The sequence below is a fragment of the Periplaneta americana genome, chromosome 8 (genome assembly GCF_040183065.1).
Source record: "Periplaneta americana isolate PAMFEO1 chromosome 8, P.americana_PAMFEO1_priV1, whole genome shotgun sequence".
NCBI classification, from domain to species: domain Eukaryota; kingdom Metazoa; phylum Arthropoda; class Insecta; order Blattodea; family Blattidae; genus Periplaneta; species Periplaneta americana.
In genome coordinates, this window is record NC_091124.1 from 36,445,807 (window position 1) to 36,468,946 (window position 23,140).

Here is a 23,140-nt window from a genome sequence, read left to right on the forward strand (position 1 = left end):
TATCCTAGAGTGTTTGTTATCTACTGCATTTTAAGATGCAAGTTCATTTTAATTTTTAAAGTTATTTTTTTTATTATCACTATATTACTTTACTTACATTGGTCCACATTATTCATTTTTTGTACATCTGTTGGAAAAGAAATTTAAGTCGCTTGTTGTCAGAGAACACTACTAAAGCAAAACCGTACAATATCATTTCAATACATTTTGTAAATAAATACAAAAAAATATATATAATACGAAATAAAGATAAATAACAATACAAATTGAGTAAAATAATAATACCTCCACATAAGTTCAGAAAAAGGACATAATAATGTTTAATAAATTTGAATACCGAATGAGCATTGCTGGTGTTTGGTCGTAGACCAGAAATTATTTTAATTGGAGAGGACAATATAATATAATATAATATAATATAATATAATATGATATGATATGATATGATATGATATGATATGATATGATATGATATGATATGATATGATATGATATGATATGATATGATATGATATGATATGATATGATATGATATGATATGATATGATATAATATAATATAATATAATATAATATAATATAATATAATATAATATAATACAATACAATACAATACAATACAATATAATATAATATAATATAATATAATGTAATATAATGACGTAGATGGGAATATAATATTAAAATGGATTTGAGGGAGGTGGGATATGATGATAGAGAATGGATTAATTTTGCTCAGGATAGGAACCAATGGCGGGCTTATGTGAGGGCAGCAATGAACCTCCGGGTTCCTTAAAAGCCAGTAAGTATAATATAATATAATATAATATAATATAATATAATATAATATAATATAATATAATATAATATAATATAATATAATATAATATAATGTAATGTAATGTAATGTAATGTAATGTAATGTAATGTAATGTAATGTAATGTAATGTAATATAATATAATATAATATGATATAATATAATATAATATAATATAATATAATGCATAGAGAGTATTAGTTGGGAGGCCGGAGGGGAAAAAGACCTTTGGGGAGGCCAAGACGTAGATGGGAGGATAATATTAAAGTGGATTTGAGGGAGGTGGGATGTGATGGATTAATCTTGCTCAGGATAGCGACCGATGGCGGGCTTATGTGAGGGCGGCAATGAACCCCCGGGTTCCTTAAAAGCCATAAGTATAATATAATATAATATAATATAATATAATATAATATAATATAATATAATATAATATAATATAATATAATGAAATGAAATGAACTGAAATAAAATGAAATGAAATATAATCTAATATGTATATTATCTTTGTTCTAGGGCTCAAATTAAAATTTTATTGGTCTCTCAGAACACTATTTTTTTCCGTCTAAGAAAATGAACACAAATTAGTCGTTTTTATCAGATATTTTAGCATAACTACATCATTAAGATTATCATTATGTGTATTAGATGCACTGAAAATTTTATAACCTTATATCACCTCTGACTGAGGTTCTGGCTGATATGTATATCTATTATCAGGCAGTACAACTCACTTGACGATATGTGTCATAGGAAGAATAAAATTGTTTGTATGCATCTGGAGTCTGATTAGTGTAATAATAATTTATTTATTTAATCTGGCAGAGCTAAGGCCAGTAGGCCTTCTCTTCCGCCCACCCAGACTCTAATTCTAATTGAATACAATTGCTTACATAATTTTTACATTAATATCTAGATCATAAGACAACATGAAAGTAAATCATGAAAGTTGGATAAGTAATGTTAGTGTGAAAATAATAAACATTGGTAATAAATAGTTATAATAATAATAATAATAATAATAATAATAATAATAATAATAATAATAATAATAATGAGATAATTAAGATATTTATCCGTGATATATATATATAACCATTAAACATTGAGAAACCTGAAACAGCTATTATTGTTAACAAGAATTGTTAGAAAAATATTTCGTTAGCCTATTCTTAAATTGGTTTGATGTCTGATAGTCCCTGACATTACTCGGTAGGGAATTCCAAAGCCGAGGAACAGTCACAGTGAAAGAAGATGAATATGAGGATATTCGGTGGGAGGGAATGGATAATATTGAGGAGTGTTGTGATCGTGTGTCTAGTCTAGGTTATGATGGGTGGATAAATTTTGAAAACGAGACGCAAGATAGACAGGAGTGGAGAAATGCAATATGTGAAAGAGAAGGGAACGACAGTGGATTTTCCTACGATCTTCTAGACGGAGCCAGGACAACATTTCGAGGGATGGTGTTACGTGATCAGCCCGGCGAATATTGCAGACGAAACGGACGCACATATTATGAACACGTTGTAGTCTCTGCGCCGAAGTAACGCTTAGGTCAGTAAGCAGAATATCACAGTAATCGAAGTGGGGCATCACGAGTGTTTGCACTAATATGTAGCTAATCGTCGATGTAGGCCTATGCATTGGAGGGGAAAGGAACTGGCCACCCTACCCCAATATCTCCTGGCCTAGTTGCCTCATGAGTGATGCCTTATTGGTGTTACTTGTGAGGATCAAACCTGTATTCGAACAGTTGACTAAACAAAAAAAATGTAATAGTTTCTTAAGAGAGCATACCAATAAAATTAATCTAAAAAGCCTTTAAAATTAAAAAAAATTATGATAATTTCTAGCTTAACAGCTACATAGTCTAGATACATTCAGTAACCAAAAGTTTCTTTACTCAATACAAGAAAAATTCAAGAAGCTAAGACAAAATCCACGGCAACTGATTTCAGACATTAATTTTTTTTATAATATTTCATCCACCATAATAAACAACTTCCCTTAAAATGTACGTAGTAGAGGGACATGAGAATTAATCTTCATAATAATCTAAAAGTCAAAATAAAACCGACAGACACACGGAATATGCTCCAGAACTGTTTTTACGAGGAGAGGCCTTCCTTTTCCCAGCACCTGCACACAGGGCGGCCTCGTCAGGCTCTCCTTTCCGAAATCGCACTAAAAATACAAAGTTAATCTTGGCTTGTAAAAAATCGCTCGAGTAAAACTTTTCCATCTATTTGACGTGATAAAATCTGGATGTTTCGACCAGGATTAAAGCGAGCGGCCTGGTTCAAGGCTCCGCTCTCTGGGGAGCAGGCTGTTTTGCATGTGGTGACGAATCCAGCCCTGTCACAAATACGTACATCTCGCCCTTCCACTCGTTTTACTGACGAATTTATTAATATTCGAAGCAAAGGCTAGCCATATCATCATGAGAGGAAATTTTCGAAAAAGTTCAGACGTAGTTTTGATAGAAGTTTGTAAAATTCTGTGAATTAAAATAAGTTATAGGGGAGTAGTGGGTACAGTGAGACACGAAATATTAAGACATATGTATGCAAGTGATAATTAAAGTATTTTTAAAATGAAGTACAATAGAAATAGACATTAAAACATGGAGTATAATAATACATAAACAAAAATGTTAATAGATAAAGGACATAATATATAAAATAGGCTACGTGTTTGTCAAAAAAATGCAAATGTCTCACTGTTCCCATTCAGGAGGGTACAGTGAGACACCACAGTGTCTATTAATGGACATTGAAATGGTTTACATTTGTTTCGAAAGAAAACAAAAACTTGCTGTCTCTTTATCTTGACATGTTCTGCAGGCTTATTTAGGATCATTTTGATGTCTGACTTCGAAACCATTGAATCATCTGGGACATTTGGAAAAGTGAATTTTCCCTGACATTTCAAACTTTTGCGAAAATATGAAATGAATTTTTGGTGGTAACAAAGCTTATAATTATAAAAAATTAATGTAATTCTTTATTATTTTTTAACATTCTCTTAAATTTTGTGAATAATTTTTTTTATGAAACCATTAAAATATAATGTATCCATTATTTCAAGCTACAGTTCCTAAATTGATTACTAGTATGTTCATTTCTAATGTTAGTTACTGGTAAATGTAATATAATCACAGTTTGTTTTTGCAAATCATTGGTACATGGGGACAATGAGACGTCTCAGTGTACCCTTCAATGGCATGTCTCACTGTTCCCTTTACGCATAGCTCGTTTAAAAATGACGCCATCACTTCAAAATTAAAACAAGAAAGACGAAACTTTGCCAAACATAACCTCAAATACCATAGTATTAGGCAACAAAACATTCATATTTATATCTCATTTGTATATCCAATATAACCTTCATTAAACACAAGCCAAAATTTTACTTCTAGAGTGAAAAATTACGACTTATTTTGTCATCATTCACCTTTATAACTAGAATCAAATCGAGTATGAAAATATTGTTACTTTACTCATGCAACATACAACTCCACTGTTACCAACATCCCAACATCAAAATTTACCATCTAATAAAAAATGTCTCACTGTTCTCCCTGTCTTACTCTACCCTAATATTGCCTCTATTTAAGAAAAGGGATTGGCCTCCCGCAGAAACAAGAACACGTGCAGTAAGTTAACTGATCATAGATACAACACACGAGGTGATCTGTTTGGAAAGAAATAAAATAAAAATAGTGTAACAAGAGAAGTGTTGCTATTTATTTTTAGTAATGTGTAAAGCATTATGTAAGGATAAGAGTTTTTCCCGCAACAGATCTCAACGCGTCACCACTGCTCACACAACACAATTCATATCGTAAGGTTTATTCCTTCCATGTGTGATGTAACATCACAGGGACAGGTTTTCCAAAAGCTGAGACAATCTTTGCTGTCGCTGTGTATGCAGGGTGATTCACGAGGATTTACCGTCACTTACAGAGCTTATTTCCGAAGACATTCTGGGCAAAAAAGTCATATAAACATTTGTCCTAATCTCAATATTATCAGAGTTACATTAATTTGAAATTGTTTGTAAAATACCATTATTCTTTTGTTATAAGGTGAAAAGAATATTACAGCTAAAGAATGAACTATACAGGAGTTTACTTTCTTTAATTAGCTAGTATTTTGAAGCTATAAAAATGTGTTGTAAATTTCATATTTGCTTCGTACAGAATTTTTTTTCACATTTTTAATTACAAAATTACATTTTTGTTACTCATTTATCACAACAGTTGTTACAAATCATGCAATTCTTGTAAATTCTTCAAGACTGTACATTAGGATGCATAATTAAACTGTTAAGAATCAAGTTCTTAATTGTATGATTTGTAACAATTTTTGTGATAAGTACGTATTTCTGGTGGTGTGGAAGAGAAGGCCTTATGTCCTTAACTACACCAGAATAAATAAATAAATAAATAAATAAATAAATAAATAAATAAATAAATAAATAAATAAATAAATAAATAAATAAATAAATAAATAAATAAATAAATAAATAAATAAATAAATAAATAAATAAATAAATAAATAAATAAATAAAATAAATAAGAATAATGTAATTTTTAAATAAAAATTGAAAAAACAAAATCTGTAGGAAGCAATTAATAACACATTTCTAGCTTCAGAATACTAGTCGATTAAAGAACTGATACTTCTGAATAGTTCATTCTCTATTTGTGATATTCTTTTACCCTTAAAACTAAAGAAAAACGATATTTTACCAACAACTTCAAATTAGTGTAACTCTGAAAATATTGAGATTAGGACAAATGTTTATATGACATTTCTTACTCAGAATGTCTTCGGAAATAGCTCCGTAAGTGGTGGTAAATCCTCGTGAATCACCCTGTAGATATGGTTCTTCACTAAACCCCAAATAAAGAAATCAGGGGACGTGAGGTCTGGAGAATTTGCACGCCATGTCAATTATTTGATAAGTGGTGAGATAAAAGGTTGCGTTCTCGATAAAATGAAACGCTGTAAGTCTACATCTACAGAGTTAATAAACAATATTGTCCACCGCTGCGGACCCGGGTTCAAATCCTGGTAGGGACAAGTACCTGGTCGAGGTTTTTCCGAGATTTTCCCTCAACCCAATACGAGCAAATGCTGGGTAACTTGTGACGCTTGACCCTGAACTTATTTCGCGGGCATTATCACCTTCATCTCATTCAGACACAATATAACCATAGCAGTTCAAAAAGTGTCGCAAAATAACCTATAAAAAATAAGCAATATTAGTAAGAATGAAATCCCAGAACTTCAAACAGAGCGCCATCATGTTTATAGAATGTGATTCAGGATATTTTGAGCAGGTGTTTTAAATTCAGGTAAGATTCTTTCCACTTGTTTGCTCAAAGGGGTGTATGCTACATCCATAATATGTATTTATTTTGTATTGTATGGAAGAGTAAATACTAAATACTAAATTCTAAATACTTCCTTCATTCACGAGTTACGAGAAAATTATTTTTGTCATATTGTAGTGCCACGAGTTGTATTTGTACAGGATGTTTGATCGAGTCGTTCATAAATTGTTTTAGGCATCACCCACAACATGCATATGTACATATTTACTCACATTGCAATTGGGTATATACCCGGTGGCAGTGATAAATAATTACACTGAATAATGACAATAATAAACACAATTAATAAAAAATGCAATTAATAATAAATTAATAATACTACTAATTAATAATAATAATAATAATAATAATAATAATAATAATAATAATAATAATAATAATAATAATAACAACAGGGAGCATCTTAAATTAAATGAAGCACGATCATTTAGAATAACATTTAAAGTAGGTAAATCTAATTTGTATCTTAACCCTAAGTTCGAACTAAAACCCACGAGTATGATATGTTCATACCTGCACAAGTACCTTTCAGCACTACACTCATTTCGCTGACAAGTCACTCATTGCACTGGAACTACGACACATTTCACTGATACTATCTTGATTTCACAAACACTTCAAAAATATTTCACAGTTCAAATATTTTGCACTGCCACTATAAACTATAAAGCTTCACTGACAGAAACATACTTCACTTATACAACACACTTCACTGACACAACACACTTCTTCACTGATACAACACTTCAAATAACAAAAAATCAATTACACCCTTTAAATAGTGTGTATAATATAGTACCGTCTATTAGTAAAGTCCTTAAGCCTATTTTTAAATACATTTTTGGTTATTGGTAAAGCCTTTAGTAAGTCTGCAGGTAAAGCATTCCAGTCCCTGATAGTACGATTGAGAAAAGAAAACTTTCCAGTGTCCGTCCTCTGTCTTCTTTCCCTCAATTTATATGAGTGGTCGTTCCTTGAAGAGTAATTTGGCGGCTTCAACCTATTTTTTATTTCTCTCCAGGCAGGCTTACCTCCGCATGTTTTGAACATTGCACATAATCGAATTCACGTTCTCCTGTCCGTAAGTGTGTCCCATTTTAATGGTGAATTATTACAACACTTGAGAGCCCGTTTTTTTAATCTTTTCCAGTGTCTTAATTTGTTCTAATCTGTAAGGATCCCAAGATGCAGCACCATATTCCATTATTGGACGTACTAGTGATTTATATGCAATCTCTTTGGATTTATCAGAGCCTTTTTTAGTACCCTCATCACATGACATGAAATTCTTTAATTCGCAGCGCTTGTATTTTAGTTTCAATAATGATTGAAAACAGGTAAAATAATAAAATAAACATTGACGGGTGAACTGATTAGGGGGAGAGGATGGTATTTTGTGGTGAAAAATGAGTAAATTAAAAAAAAAAATCCTTTAAAATACTCTGTGATATGTGTGGAATGCATAGCATAATATTTTGTGGGTATTTGTGCCCTTATCGGATGTCGAGTCAACATTTTTAAACTTCCTGCGTTATAGATTTTTAAATTACTCGCCCACTTTTACTGTTGTTTCCGGTAAATTAAATTTAAAAAAAATCTTTAAAATACACTTTGATATATGTGGAATGCATTGCATAATATTTTGTGGGTATTTGTGCCTTTATCGGATGTTGAGACGTCATTTTTAAACTTCCTGCGCTATGGATTTTTAAATCACACGCCCGCTTTTATCGGTTTCCAGTAACTTCATTTTTTTTTTTGCTACATTGCCAGACAAAAATGGATACAATTTCTGAACTATTAAAAATACATGCATGAAATTTAGAACACACATTCTTTAGACTATTAGGAAACTTTTCTCTGTAACAGAATTTTGTTAATTGACTTCATTTTAAAAATATCTCCGTTTGTTTGCAAGAAAGGAAATCAGAAAATTGTTATTAAATTTTAATTGTTTATTTTACAAACGTAGGGACTAATATCAAAATTCTGTTACAGACAGTTTGTAGAACATGCTTTTGCAAATACATTGCAAAAAACTGTTTGAATCTATCTTTAAAAACGGTTTAGATATATCTGTTTTAGTACAATCCAACATTGGGTATATTTTTTTATGCTCGACCATGCCGAAATGTAGTAATTATATACCTGGTAGCAGTCCTTTAATGCATATCATTAAAGTACACCTACTCATTAAAGTACAGGTGTTCAGCCAATGACAACTCAGCTTACAGGTGTTCAGCCAATGACAAGTCAGCTTTGTACCGTTATAAAACCGCAAGTATCGATTATTCTCGGATATGCAATGGAAAGAGAATTAGCGAAAAGTCACGGAGGCTGGAAATCCAATACTGTCGCAGAAGGTTATGTTCTGTTACTATAATAATTAGCGTTAATTGTAAATAATATTCAAATAAATTCAATTTGTCATCTCGTTTTTCAATGTCTAATTTAATTTCAATGTTATATCAAAGTTAACATTTAGTTTACTCTGTAGGTTCTTATAAGCTATCAAAGTCAATGTGGACATCTGTTCCTCGGAAAAAATCAATACTTTTGCGTCTGCGCACATCTCACAATTTACGAGGTATTGCTCAAGGTCAGTTAGGTATACAAATAAAATGAATAATTTCAAGTTAGAAATATGGTCGAGCATAAAAAGTCGTATGAAACTCGCCTATAATGGTAATTAAGAAGCTCGTATGAAAATTATGAAACGAGCGCAAGCGAGTTTCATAAACATCCATACTCGCCTCTTAATTACTATCATTATAGGCTCGTTGCATAATGTACTATTTTTAAATTTGTGCTCCCAAATATTTTTTTTCCAAAATATTTTTATTTGGTTCAGTTGCCACAGCTATGAGCTCTCTACATAAAAAATTAATATTTTACACCAAATAGGAAAAAAGTTAAAAAAATACCATCTTCTCCCCTTAATACATTGATTTACTGTATATGTTGCATTTAAGGAAAGAAACATTTATTTCTAATACGCGGATCTCTAAAGATTCTAAAGATGGTTAGATAGAACTACATAGAACTTCCTTAGCAGTAAAACTGGAATTGCTCATGGAATCACCTATATTTAACTATGCTGTGTACACGTATGAAATTGATTAATATATTTATTTTGGTGCTCTAAAAGTAGATTAACGGAGACCATCAAGGCTACATGGAGGTAACAGTCTTCTTTTAGGAACCCAGGCTAGCAAAACAGACGATGTTTAGTCGTTTATCATGTGTCAGGTCCTTGATACCATACAGATCTGTTTCGTGTGGAGATGCTGCGAAAAATATGCATGAAAGAGAGGGAGAAGTCTACGAAGACGGCAGTCTACTGTGTTACGAAGAATTATCACTGGCCATTTCCTGCAGAGCGGGGTGGAAGAGAGATGTCATATTTGGTCCGGATGCTCAGGGGAAGTGATGATGATTGTGATGACAGAAAGAAACAGAAGGGCAGAAACTGGAAGATATAAAAAATGATAGAGGGGCAAGAGAGAGGTGCGAGGTGGGGGAGAAAAAGATAAAGCGAACACAGTGGAGAGTAATTTGAAGAGACAAGAAAAAGATAAATATAAAAAATAATGGAATGGTATTACCATTACAGACAGGGATGATAGAAACAAGAGTGGTGGGTATGGTGTGGCATGGGGTGAGAGCTACAGTGAAGCCGATTCCTTGTTAGCCACGGTAAAGTGTTGATTGGTTTGACGTATGGGACTCAACTTGTGTAAATCCTGACCTGTACAGCCTCAGTTTAACTTCGTATCTAGATACGTCATTTTTTAAAATCTGATGTACCAATGTACAATAATTCTACATGAAAGCCACTCAACATCAGGTATAGCTTCCTGAGTCTTAAGTCATTTGTTGTTTTATTTTTAGACTTTAACATAATTCTATATGATATTACACTTCGGATCTCTGCATATACATCTTACAGTATAACATAATTTTTTAGTCTTCAGGTAATAGATTTGTGAAATTTTGGTCAAAAATGAAATAGTTCTAGAGTGTCAAGTTTCTGTTTTTTTTTTTTTTTTTTGGCTGGATGTGTAGTATTTCATGTCTGTGTCTATGTTGCTGTAGTTGTGATTGGAGTTGTGATGTGTTCTGCGTAGTTGAATTGTTGTGTAGTTTGGTTATGGTTGTGATATGTTCCTTGTAACGTGTTTGAAATTAGACCTATATGTTCATATTCATTTTAATATTCTTTATTTGCCTGAAGGTACAAGAATACAAGAGGCCTCGTCAATGTGATAATATAAAAAAAACAATGTGTCAATATTTAAAATATTAAAAGAGTAAAAAATAATAACATTTAACTAAAATACTGCATCATTTTCAAAAAATTCATTCATATTATAAAAGGGATTATTTTGTAGCCATCTCTTAATCTGAAATTTAAATTGTGTTTCGTTAATTGCCTTTATATTTGTAGGTATCTTATTATATACTTTTATTGCAGTAATTACATAGCTTGATTGTGTTTTTTTGCAACCTGACATGTGGTACATTTAATTGATCATTATTTCTTGTTTCATAGCGATGCAGATCTACTATACTTGTATAATTAGTAATATTCTTATTTACATACATCATAAGTTCAAAAATATATAGATTGTAGACTGTCATAATCTTTTCATTTTTGAAAAGAGATCTACATGATAGTCTGGGTGGTGACATTTTTATAATACGAACTGCCTTTTTTTGCAGTAACAGAATGTTTGGAACGTCATACAAACATAAAACAACACACCTCCAGTAGATCCTGAACACTTAACTCAATTTCAAAACACACACCCTTTTCGACACAATCATAAACACACTCCATCACAACAGGAAACCAGAAGATATCGCGGGACCTTCAATAGACTTCGGACGATGGAGAATATCATTTCGAAACTAGTTTACATGGTAATTTACTAAAAAGTTAAAACAGTACAGAAGTTGTAAAGTTAATCAGTGGTTACATAAGTGTTAAAGTGTTTAGTATAGAACAACGAAGAAGCATTAAAATAGATTGTGCATTGTTTTGTGATTTGTTTGGGGGAACATATAATTTTTAATAGGCCCTATCTCGCTCTGTGATCTTCAATTTTACAAGTAATTATGAAAACATATGTATTTCTAGAATCGAAAATGTTTCTGATAAACACTGGATAGATATATTTATCTTGAAATTTTACGATCTTGCTCTGTAATCTTCAAATTTTACAAGTAATTATGAAAACATATCTATTTCTAGGATAGAAAATGTTTTTAATAAACGCTGGATAGATATATTTATCTTGAAATGTTACGATCTCGCTCTGTAATCTTAAACTTTTACAAGTAATTATGAAAACATATCTATTTCTAGGATAGAAAATGTTTTTAATAAACGCTGGATAGATATATTTATCTTGAAATGTTACGATCTCGCTCTGTAATCTTAAAATTTTACAAGTAATTATGAAAACATATCTATTTCTAGGACAGAAAATGTTTCTGATAAACGCTGGATAGATATATTTATCTTGAAATGTTACGATCTCGCTCTGTAATCTTAAAATTTTACAAGTAATTATGAAAACATGTGTATTTCTAGGGTAGAAAATGTTTCTGATAAACGCTGGATAGATATATTTATCTTGAAATGTTACGATCTCGCTCTGTAATCTTAAAATTTTACAAGTAATTATGAAAACATATCTATTTCTAGGACAGAAAATGTTTCTGATAAACGCTGGATAGATATATTTATCTTGAAATGTTACGATCTCGCTCTGTAATCTTAAAATTTTACAAGTAATTATGAAAACATATGTATTTCTAGGGTAGAAAATGTTTCTGATAAACGCTGGATAGATATATTTATCTTGAAATGTTACGATCTCGCTCTGTAATCTTAAAATTTTACAAGTAATTATGAAAACATATCTATTTCTAGGACAGAAAATGTTTCTGATAAACGCTGGATAGATATATTTATCTTGAAATGTTACGATCTCGCTCTGTAATCTTAAAATTTTACAAGTAATTATGAAAACATATGTATTTCTAGGGTAGAAAATGTTTCTGATAAACGCTGGATAGATATATTTATCTTGAAATGTTACGATCTCGCTCTGTAATCTTCAAATTTTACAAGTAATTATGAAAACATGTGTATTTCTAGGGTAGAAAATGTTTCTGATAAACGCTGGATAGATATATTTATCTTGAAATGTTACGATCTCGCTCTGTAATCTTAAAATTTTACAAGTAATTATGAAAACATATGTATTTCTAGGGTAGAAAATGTTTCTGATAAACGCTGGATAGATATATTTATCTTGAAATGTTACGACCTCGCTCTGTACTCTTAAACTTTTACAAGTAATTATGAAAACATATCTATTTCTAGGATAGAAAATGTTTCTGATAAACGCTGGATAGATATATTTATCTTGAAATGTTACGACCTCGCTCTGTACTCTTAAACTTTTACAAGTAATTATGAAAACATATCTATTTCTAGGATAGAAAATGTTTCTGATAAACGCTGGATAGATATATTTATCTTGAAATGTTACGACCTCGCTCTGTACTCTTAAACTTTTACAAGTAATTATGAAAACATATGTATTTCTAGAACAGAAAATGTTTCTAATAAACGCTGGATAGATATATTTATCTTGAAATGTTACGATCTCGCTCTGTGCTCTTAAACTTTTACAAGTAATTATGAAAACATGTATTTCTAGGGTAGAAAATGTTTCTGATAAACGCTGGATAGATATATTTATCTTGAAATGTTACGACCTCGCTCTGTACTCTTAAACTTTTACAAGTAATTATGAAAACATATGTAGCCTATTTCTAGGATAGAAAATGTTTCTGATAAACGCTGGATAGATATATTTATCTTGAAATGTTACGATCTCGCTCTGTGCTCTTAAACTTTTACAAGTAATTATGAAAACATATGTATTTCTAGGATAGAAAATGTTTCTGATAAACGCTGGATAGATATATTTATCTTGAAATGTTACGATCTCGCTCTGTGCTCTTAAACTTTTACAAGTAATTATGAAAACATATCTATTCCTAGGATAGAAAATGTTTCTGATAAACGCCGGATAGATATATTTATCTTGAAATGTTACGATCTCGCTCTGTGATCGTCAACTTTTATAAGTAATTATGAAAACATATGTATTTCTAGGATAGAAAATGTTTCTGATAAACGCTGGATAGATGTATTTATCTTGAAATGTTACGATCTTGCTCTGTAATCTTCAAATTTTACAAGTAAATATGAAAACATATCTATTTCTAGGATAGAAAATGTTTCTAATAAACGCTGGATAAATATATTTACCTTGAAATGTTACGATCTTGCTCTGTAATCTTCAAATTTTACAAGTAATTATGAAAACGTGTATTTCTAGGATAAAAAATGTTTCTGGTAAAAGCTGGAAAGGTATACTTATTTATCTTGAATGTTTCGATAAAAGCCTAATTATTTAGCAGCATTACCACAGCTGTAAATATTTCGTCTAGAATAGTATAGCTATAAGTGATTCTTTATAACAGAACTAAACAAAAGAGCGCTGGAAAAGTGTAGGCTATTGTTTTATACGATGTGGTCTACCAACATGTTAGCTGTGACTATACCTCCGCACCTCGCTGCGCGATGCTCAACTCTTGAGAAAGAAGAAGAGCATCAGCAGAAAACTTTTGCCAGGACACAAAATGGCGTCTCTCTCTAGACTGTATAATATTGTTATAATGTAACGTATAACATTATCCTTTACCTTCTTTATATAGTGGCCAGGCCTACTTATACAGCAGAGTCTTCTGCCTCCATAAGGTTCAGCCGCAGCCTCGCCTTCTTCTTTTTTTTTATTCTGCAAGCGAGCCGCAGTTCATTGACGAAAGTCATCAGTATCCATAAGTAATAAGTTTGCACGGCGGAGAGGGTGAGATGGGGTGGAATGCTAGCTTCTCCAGTGAAGTATGTTTTCTATAAAAGCCGAGGAAGAGTCTAGATGAAGGAAGGTGCGGGGAAGGGGACGGGATGATTTTCTTGGGTCACTGTATGTAATTTGGAGGAGGATGTGGTAGCGATGCTACAAACGGATTGTGCTAAGGCTATAGTGACCACTCCCCGTCTGATATGTCGTCAAAATTCACTGCTATCTCTCACAGCCCCCAATTCAGAAATAAGGGAAACCATTAAAGAGAGGTTGGTAGCAGTATATGTGGTTAGCGCTTGGGAAAGGGGCTGACCTAAACTGTATTTGTTGTTAAGTGCACAACATTGTGTTCGTACCACAGTCACTTTTTTTTTTCGTGGTCGCCATTACAGAAAAGTTTGCTCTATATATGTCAAACAAGTGACTAATGTAGCGTACAAATGTTGTAGAATTATTTGATATATTTGAAGAACTTCATGGAATACTGATGGACATTTCCTTCCTCTGGATTAACTTCCGAATTTAAGTATGTATACAGAGACCAAAATACAGAATGGACTTCTTACGCTCCCCTGATTTTGATTGCAAGAACAGTTTTATCGTTTTCATTCGGAAGCTCGACGCCTTGATTTCTCATCGCAACTCTTGTTCACTGATTTCAATGTTCTTAAAATTAGACATTTTTTTTATATTACTTCATTGAATTTCACACACAAAGTCGTAATACATCCAAATTGTATGATTATAAATGAATGGTTAGTTTTCAAAACATGATATTTCACTTTCAGTTATTTTTACAGTAAGGAGAAAAATAGTTGGCTTTAAAATATACGAACCAATTCTTAAAATGTGTGTTTATTCAAATCTTACAGATATTATTTTATCCCATTGTAAGTACTAAATGTATTAGAATAGGCCTACTTCATAGTTTACCAAAAATTTCTAAATTAAAATATTAGGTTTTGAAAAACAAAAAATTGAAGATTTCGGAAAAAAAAAATCACATTTTTAAATAAAAATTTTAGTGACAAATAGCAAGAATTGGCAAAAAATAACTTTTTTGCACGATCGTGTTTTTTGTTGTATTTACAGCTATTGTTGTTAGGTTATTTTTACAGGAAAGAAACAAAAATAGTTGGCTTTGAAATATATGAAGCAATTTTTAAAATGCGTGTTTATTCAAATCTTACAGATATTATTTTATCCCATTATAAGTTCTAAAAGATGTATTAGAATAGATCTACTTCATAGTTTACCAACAATTTCTAAATTACAATATTAGATAATAGGTTTTAACCTGAAAAACAAAAAATCGAAGATTTCGGAAAAGAGATCATATTTTTAAATAAAAAATTTAGTGACAAATAGCAGGAACTGGCAAAAAATATATTTTTGAATGATAGTGTTTTTGTAGTATTTACAGCTATAGTTGTTAGGCCTTGAAAGTTTAGAATTCCTACACTGAAAACTTGTTGCTAGGGAAACCATTCTTCATAACACAAAACTATACTGAAATAGCACTTATTGTGACTTAGTTACCATTACAGTGTAGTTTTGTGAAGGCTTTGGAATAATATTGCTCTTAATTTTCATTGCAAAATAATATATTGTATTTGCAATTTTAAAAATATGGTCATGCAAAAAAAGTTGTACAATATACGTTAGTGAAGTGCATTACAAAATCTCGGAAATTCAAAAACTCTCTCTACCGTTCTTCAAACTTTTCCTCGACTTTGTACAAAGCGCTTCCCAATCTTGTATTGTAATATAGTACCTATACCATTGGATTCGGAATGTAAGAAATATGTTAATTATGTTATTGGGTCAAAACCGTTTTTGAGCATGTTTTGGAAACACTCCATTCAAATGCAGAACTAAAAGATCCGATTTAACACGACGGAAGGAACCGAAGTGTTTCAAAAGTACTGCTCTTCATCATGGTACCTACATAGCGTTCGTTTACATAATGTAGGTCGACAGGGCGGCGCGCGACCGGCATGAAGGCCATGCAACAAGCGACAAACCGTCTCCCGACCGCTCGGTATCCAGTTAAGTCTCTTTGTAGGAGTGGTTATGTTTACTTTACATTGCGTATTATTCTTCTGATTGTGTTAGTGATGACTCCATGTGATAGAAGGGAGTCATATGACAACGGAAGAGCTTATTATTTATCTGCAAGGGGGGTAAACTAAAAAATATATATAATTTAATTAGTGTTGTTTTGTTATAGTCACGATACAACAAATTTGAGAGTAAAAAGGCGGCACAAAACTAAATATTTTAAGAAAAGGAAGAAGTGGTGTCAGGCGTTTCGGTGCAAATTTGTATTGTGTTTGTGGATGTCAAGTGGAAAGTAGATTCACATTAGGAAATAATACAGTGTGTTGGTGGCTAATCAGTAACTCTCCTAATCCATTAAAAATGTTTTAATACAGAAATATAACATATTTCTGATTTCTCCAATATTACAGTACAATCTTTTATCATTTTCTCTATGTTTAATACACAACATATCTGAAGAAATTTTCAGAATAAGACCCATTAACATTTTTCCAAGCAACATAACGGGGTAAAAACGTTTGACTCACTCTCTGAAAGATTCGAGGAGTGGTCTGGATCACTTCTGTTGCGGCCATAATGGGCTGTGATAAGGTATGTACATCTTCTATAGGTGTGCTGTAAACCATGTCCTTCAAGGAACCCCAGATGAAAAATTCGCACGATGTTAAGTCAGGGGAACGTGGAGGCCATGCTATTAAACCACCATGTGGGATTAATCTCTCACCAAATGTTGCACACACACACACACACACACACACAGTTCCATACTGAAGCTTCTGAGACCACTTGTTCCTATTCTTGTTTTTTAATTGGTTATTTTACGAGGCTTCTTCAAATGCTATGGTTATCTAGCTTCTCAGCGAGATGAAGGTCATAATTCCGGCGAAATTGTTCCAGTGTCCAGTGCCGAAAGTTACCTATAATTTGCTCTCAACAGCTTGAAGAAAAAACCCGGAAAAAACCTCAACCATGTAACTTGTTACAACCAGGATTTGAATCCGATCCCGCTCGTTTCGCGGTCAGTCATGCTAACCGTTACTCCACAGAGGTGAACTCTTATTCTTAAAATAAGCCTACTTAGTTTTGCTCCTTCTTTGTACTCTATAAAATGTTTGTATGCATTTTTTCCGCCTATCACTTTTTAACTTTAAATTTATTTTGTAAATATTCCTTTTCCATTACCGCTGATATAAATAAATGAAATAAGATTTACTGGAGTAAGTACAAGAAAACTCAACCTTTAAAGAAATGGATCGCCTTAAAAATCAGCGAAAAAAAAACTATTACACTACAGAATCTAGAATTTGGCCATCTTCATTACAAGAGGCTGATAAAACTTCCTGAGAGCCGTAAAAAATAGAGTCGTTCATTGTCAGGAAATGGCGGGACATGAACATCAGTACCAGGGAAATAAATCTTCTTCCAAATGAAGTCCGATGCTTTAGCTCGAAAATCATAAAAAGACGCCAACCATGTAGCAAGGATGGCGGGGGGAGCTCGGATCAGAAAAATTATATATACAGTTGGCAAAACGGGGAATGAAGTGCCTAGATGCAGTGGACTGTAGGAGCCACGTTCTGCAGAAGTCAGCCATACCTGAGAGCGTCTTCTTAAGACGGAGTCCATCACAACTGTTCTCAGCGTCTGCAGGATGTTTCGGCATCTGCAAAAAATAATAATAATAATATTATTATCATTATTATTATTATTATTATTATTATTATTTTATTATTATTATTACTATTATTATCGTTTTATTATTATTATTATTATTATTATTATTATTATTATTATTATTATTATCACTTAGTTACTTACTTACAAATGGCTTTTAAGGAACCCGAAGGTTCATTGCCGCCCTCACATAAGCCCGCCATCGGTCCCTATCCTGTGCAAGATTAATCCAGTATCTATCATCATATCCCACCTCCCTCAAATCCATTTTAATATTATCCTCCCATCTACGTCTCGGCCTCCCTAAAGGTCTTTTTCCCTCCGGTCTCCCAACTAACGCTCTATATGCATTTCTGGATTCGCCCATACGTGCTACATGCCCTGCCCATCTCAAACGTCTGGATTTTATGTTCCTAATTATGTCAGGTGAAGAAATACAATGCGTGCAGTTCTGCGTTGTGTAACTTTCTCCATTCTCCTGTAACTTCATCCCGCTTAGCCCCAAATATGTTCCTAAGTACCTTATTCTCAAACACCCTTAACCTATGTTCCTCTCTCAGAGTGAGAGTCCAAGTTTCATAACCATACAGAAGAACCGGTAATATAACTGTTTTATAAATTCTAACTTTCAGATTTTTGGACAGCAGACTGGATGATAAAAGCTTCTCAACCGAATAATAATAGGCATTTCCCATATTTATTCTGCGTTTAATTTCCCCCCGAGTGTCATTTATATTTGTTACTGTTGCTCCAAGATATATGAATTTTTCCACTTCTTCGAAGGATAAATCTCCAATTTTTATAGTTCCATTTCGTACAATATTCTGGTCACGAGACATAATCATATACTTTGTCTTATTATTATCATCATTACTATTATTATTTATATCTGATTGATGTTCTAGCTGATATCTACTGTACAGTAGTAGCAAAAAAAAAAAACCGAACCGACCCTTGTAGCTGATTTCAGAGCCTTGCTCACTCCAGAGCACGATAGACTTTCATGGTTCGAATCCTGCCTGAGAAGGAAACTTTTTTTTTGTTCTGTGGCACGCTAAGTATACCTCTTCATAGAACATCTTGTTATTCATCATCTTTTACAGTATCCACCTCGCGTAAATGGAATTCCTTGTCACTAAGCATTAGGGGCTGCAAGACAATAAACACCTTTAAGAACAGCCTAAAAGATAACCTTATTAGCATTTCACTCCAATCATACTGATATAAACTATCACTGACTACATTGTTACGTTTTTCTTTATACATCATCCTGATTGTGCTGTATTTTCAAAATTGTCTCATAATAATCTCTTTCTATTATCTAATATCATTTGAAATATATTAACATTCTATGTATTTTAGTTTAATTCTGCTACACAGTTTGTTTCAGTGTTTAATTAATAGTTCATAGTATTTTGTTGTTTAATTCGTAAATAACTCTTGTATACATGTAACTCTCATCTAAGTCAAATTGTTGAATTCTTTGTAAGTTCATGCATATGTATATACACTTTTTGCTGGTTGAGTGGAAGAGAAGGCCTTACGGCCTTAAGGGGAGGCAGAGATGAATATTTCAAAATCCATTTACTAGCACGGGCATCACGCAATATCACGGCCACTGTATTGTTAAGGAAACAAATGAAAATATTTAACATCTGAACATCAGGTGCGACAAGATATTGAACAAATGCGCATCAGGTGCGATAAGATTGCAGTTGATAGTTGGTTTTGATTGGGTGAAACTAAATCGATTCTTACACTTCATTGGTGCATTGGTACATGAGCGAAATATTCGTACCCTATTAATACCTCCATTTTGTTTTATTGTTATTGTTTGGTAGCTCTTTCATCCCAAGCAGACAATCTACAAGACCTTGACGATCATATCGCTATTAATAAATAATTTAACACCAACGAACATAAAAATAAATAAAGCGGTGGAATCACTTCTTCATATTTCTGTGTTTAAAAAATTTAAGACATTAAAGAAACAATAAACAATGAAGAAAATGTTTGTATACTAACAATAATATTAAAAGTGCCCCGTTCAGGTAAAATGTTGTAACGCCAAATATTTATCTTATTTTGTTGTTTCATTAATCATAATTTTACAGCCATTTTCAAATATTTACTCATAAATTTTATACTAGAGGAAGCCAAGATCATGATGGTCAACGAAATAATAAAGTTATATTACTAGTTACTTTCTGATTTAGGTTCTGGCTGATATGTACATCTATTATCAGGCAGTACATCTCACTTGACGATATGTGTTTGCATGCATCTGAAGTCTGACTAATGTTAAATGTGGCTAGTCGGCGATGTATGCAATGGAGGGGGAAATGAATTGGCCACCCTACCCCATATCATACTGACTTAAACTATCACTGTCTACATTGTTACTCCTTCCTTTAGACATGCATCCTGATAGTTCTGTATTTTAAAAATTATCTCATAATGTCTTTCTGTTATCTAACATTATTTGAAATATATTGACATTCTATATATTTTAGCTTAATTCTGCTACATAATTTGTATTTCAGTGTTTAATTAATAGTTCATAGTATTTTGTTGTTTAATTCGTAAATAACTCTTGTATACTGTACATGTAGCTCTCATCTAAATCAAATTGTTGAATTCTTTGTAAGTTCATGCATATGTATATACACTTTTTGGTGGTTGAGTGGGAGAGAAGGCCTTACGGCCTTAACTCTGCCAGCTAAAATAAATTATTATTATTATTATTATTACTATTATTATTATTATTATTATTATTATTATTATTATTATTATTATTATTATTATTATTATTATTATTATTCAAATGTATTACCAATGCTTTTCGATTGCAGCGATATTTTACTACTTAATTAACTTATTATTCCCAGAACATGAATTTTACCAGCAATCGAAAAGTATTGAGAATACATTTGAATAAGGACTAAAATAAAGTTTCCTTCCCAGGCAGGATTCGAACCACGAAAGTCTTAGTTACCAGTCTATCGTGCTCTGGAGTGAACAATGCTCTGAAATCAGCTACAAGGGTCGGTCCGGTTTTTTTTGCCACTATTGTACACACATTGACATGGAAAATGATGACTCTCTTGTAGCATGAATTTCTCTAAGTTTCGTTCGGGTTAACGCGCGATACACACGAGGAACAGAGGTTGAGGGCGTTTGAGAATAAGGTACTTAGGAAAATATTTGGGGTTAAGAGGGATGAAGTTACAGGAGAATGGAGGAAGTTACACAACGTAGAACTGCACGCATTGTATTTCTTCACCTGACATAATTAGGAACATTAAATCCAGACGTTTGGGATGGGCAGCACTTGTAGCACATATGGACGAATCCAGAAATGCATATAAATTGTTAGTTGGGAGGCCGGAAGGAAAAAGATTTTTGGGGAAGTCGAGACGTAGATGGGAGGATAATATTAAAATGGATTTGAGGGAGGTGGGATATGATGATAGGGACTGAATTAATCTTGCTCAGGATAGGGACCGATAGCGGGCTTATGTGAGGGCGGCAATGAACCTCCGGGTTCCTTAAAAGCCAGTAAGTAAGTTATTGCTATCATTATTACTTACCTCTGATTGAGGTTCTAGCTAATATGTACACACTTTGACATGGAAAATGTAGCATGAATTTCTCTAAGCGTCGTTCGAGTTACAGCGCAATGCACACGACAAACAGAGGTTGAGGGCGTTTGAGAATAAGGTACGTAGAAAAATATTTGGAGCTAAGTGGGATGAAGTTACATGAGAAAGGAGAAAGTTACACAATGCAGAACTGCACGCGTTGTATTCTTCACCTGACATAATTAGGAACATTAAATCCAGACGTTTGGAATGGACGAATCCAGAAATGCATATAGAGTGTTAGTTGGGAGGCCGGAGGGAAAAAGATCTTTGGGGTAGTCGAGACGTAGATGGGAGGATAATATTGAAATTGATTTGAGGAAGGTAAGATATGATGGTAGGGACTGAATTAATCTTGTTCAGTATAGGGACCGATGGCGGGCTTATGTGAGGGCGGTTCTCTGAAAGCCATTATGTAAGTAAGTCATTCAGAAACCATGTTCATCTTAAAATATTGGTCCTTACACCAAAGAAATGTGTGGTTGTGGGAAAATACCTGTCCCATAGCCTACGTGTAAACCTTACATCTCAGGCGCACTGAGTGATAAATTCATCAGCCGACTCTCTAAGCGACTGTTGGACCTTACACACATCGGTAAGCTTTCGTTTCTAACCGACTTGGAGGAGGGCGCTACAAACGTCTCTGCGTAGGCATCCCTGGTGCAGTACGTTCGGCAATAAAGCCTGTATATTTTCTTGGTATTTCTTTCAGTTTGTCATACGTTTTATTGTACAGAGAAATGACCGAGGATTTATAAACTGTTTATATACGTCAGGAGTGGAAGTAACAAAGTTAAAAATATTACCAACAGAAAGATAAAGCCACCAGTAGTGCACGGGAAATGTAAAGAATGGCAAAATGAAATATTCATACCCGCTATTATTTTATTCGGTCTGACCAGGAGCTTGTTGTGGTCACATGGCGCCGTCGGACATGGCAGAGACCAGACAATTGTGCCCGCGTTGTGACGGACAAGAATCGACGTAAGGGCGTTTCAACACTGCATACTACTACATACTGCAGACTTACTAAAGGCTTTACCAACAACCAAAAATGCATTTAAAAATAGGCTTAAGGACCTTACTAATAGACGGTAATTATACACAGTATTTAAAGGGTGTAAATGATATGCTGTTATTAAAGTGTTGTATCAGTGAAGAATTATGTTGTGTCAGTGAAGTGTGTTGTATCAGTGAAGAAGTATGTCGTGTCAGTGAAGTGTGTTGTGTCAGTGAAACGTGTTCCTGTCAGTGAAGCTTTATAGTTTATAGTGGCAGTGCAAAGAATTTGAACAGTGAAATGTTTTTGAAGTGTTAGTAAAAATCAGGATAGAATCAGTGAAATGTGTCGTAGTTCCAGTGCAGTGAGTGAGTTGACAGCGAAATGAGTGTAATGTTGAAAGGTACTTGTGCAGATGTGAACATATACTCGTGGGTTTTAGTTCGATCTTAGTTTTAAGATACAAATTAGAATATTTCAAATGTTATTTTAAGTGATCGTTTCATTTAATTTAGTATATTCCCTGTTGTTGTTGTTGTTATTATTATTATTATTAGTATTAATTATTAGTATTATTATTAATTGCATTTTTAA

At 32.8% G+C, this 23,140-nt stretch overlaps 1 long non-coding RNA gene across 2 annotated transcripts in view; it reads right to left on the reverse strand.

The window, feature by feature from the left end:
* LOC138704646 (uncharacterized) overlaps nucleotides 1–23,140 on the reverse strand; it is a 1,589,272-nt gene that overhangs the window by 194,821 nt on the left and 1,371,311 nt on the right. For both annotated transcript variants that reach the window (XR_011333384.1, XR_011333385.1), the window contains one exon: nucleotides 17,828–17,894. This is a non-coding gene — a long non-coding RNA (uncharacterized lncRNA). The remainder of the gene's footprint in view (nucleotides 1–17,827; nucleotides 17,895–23,140) is intronic.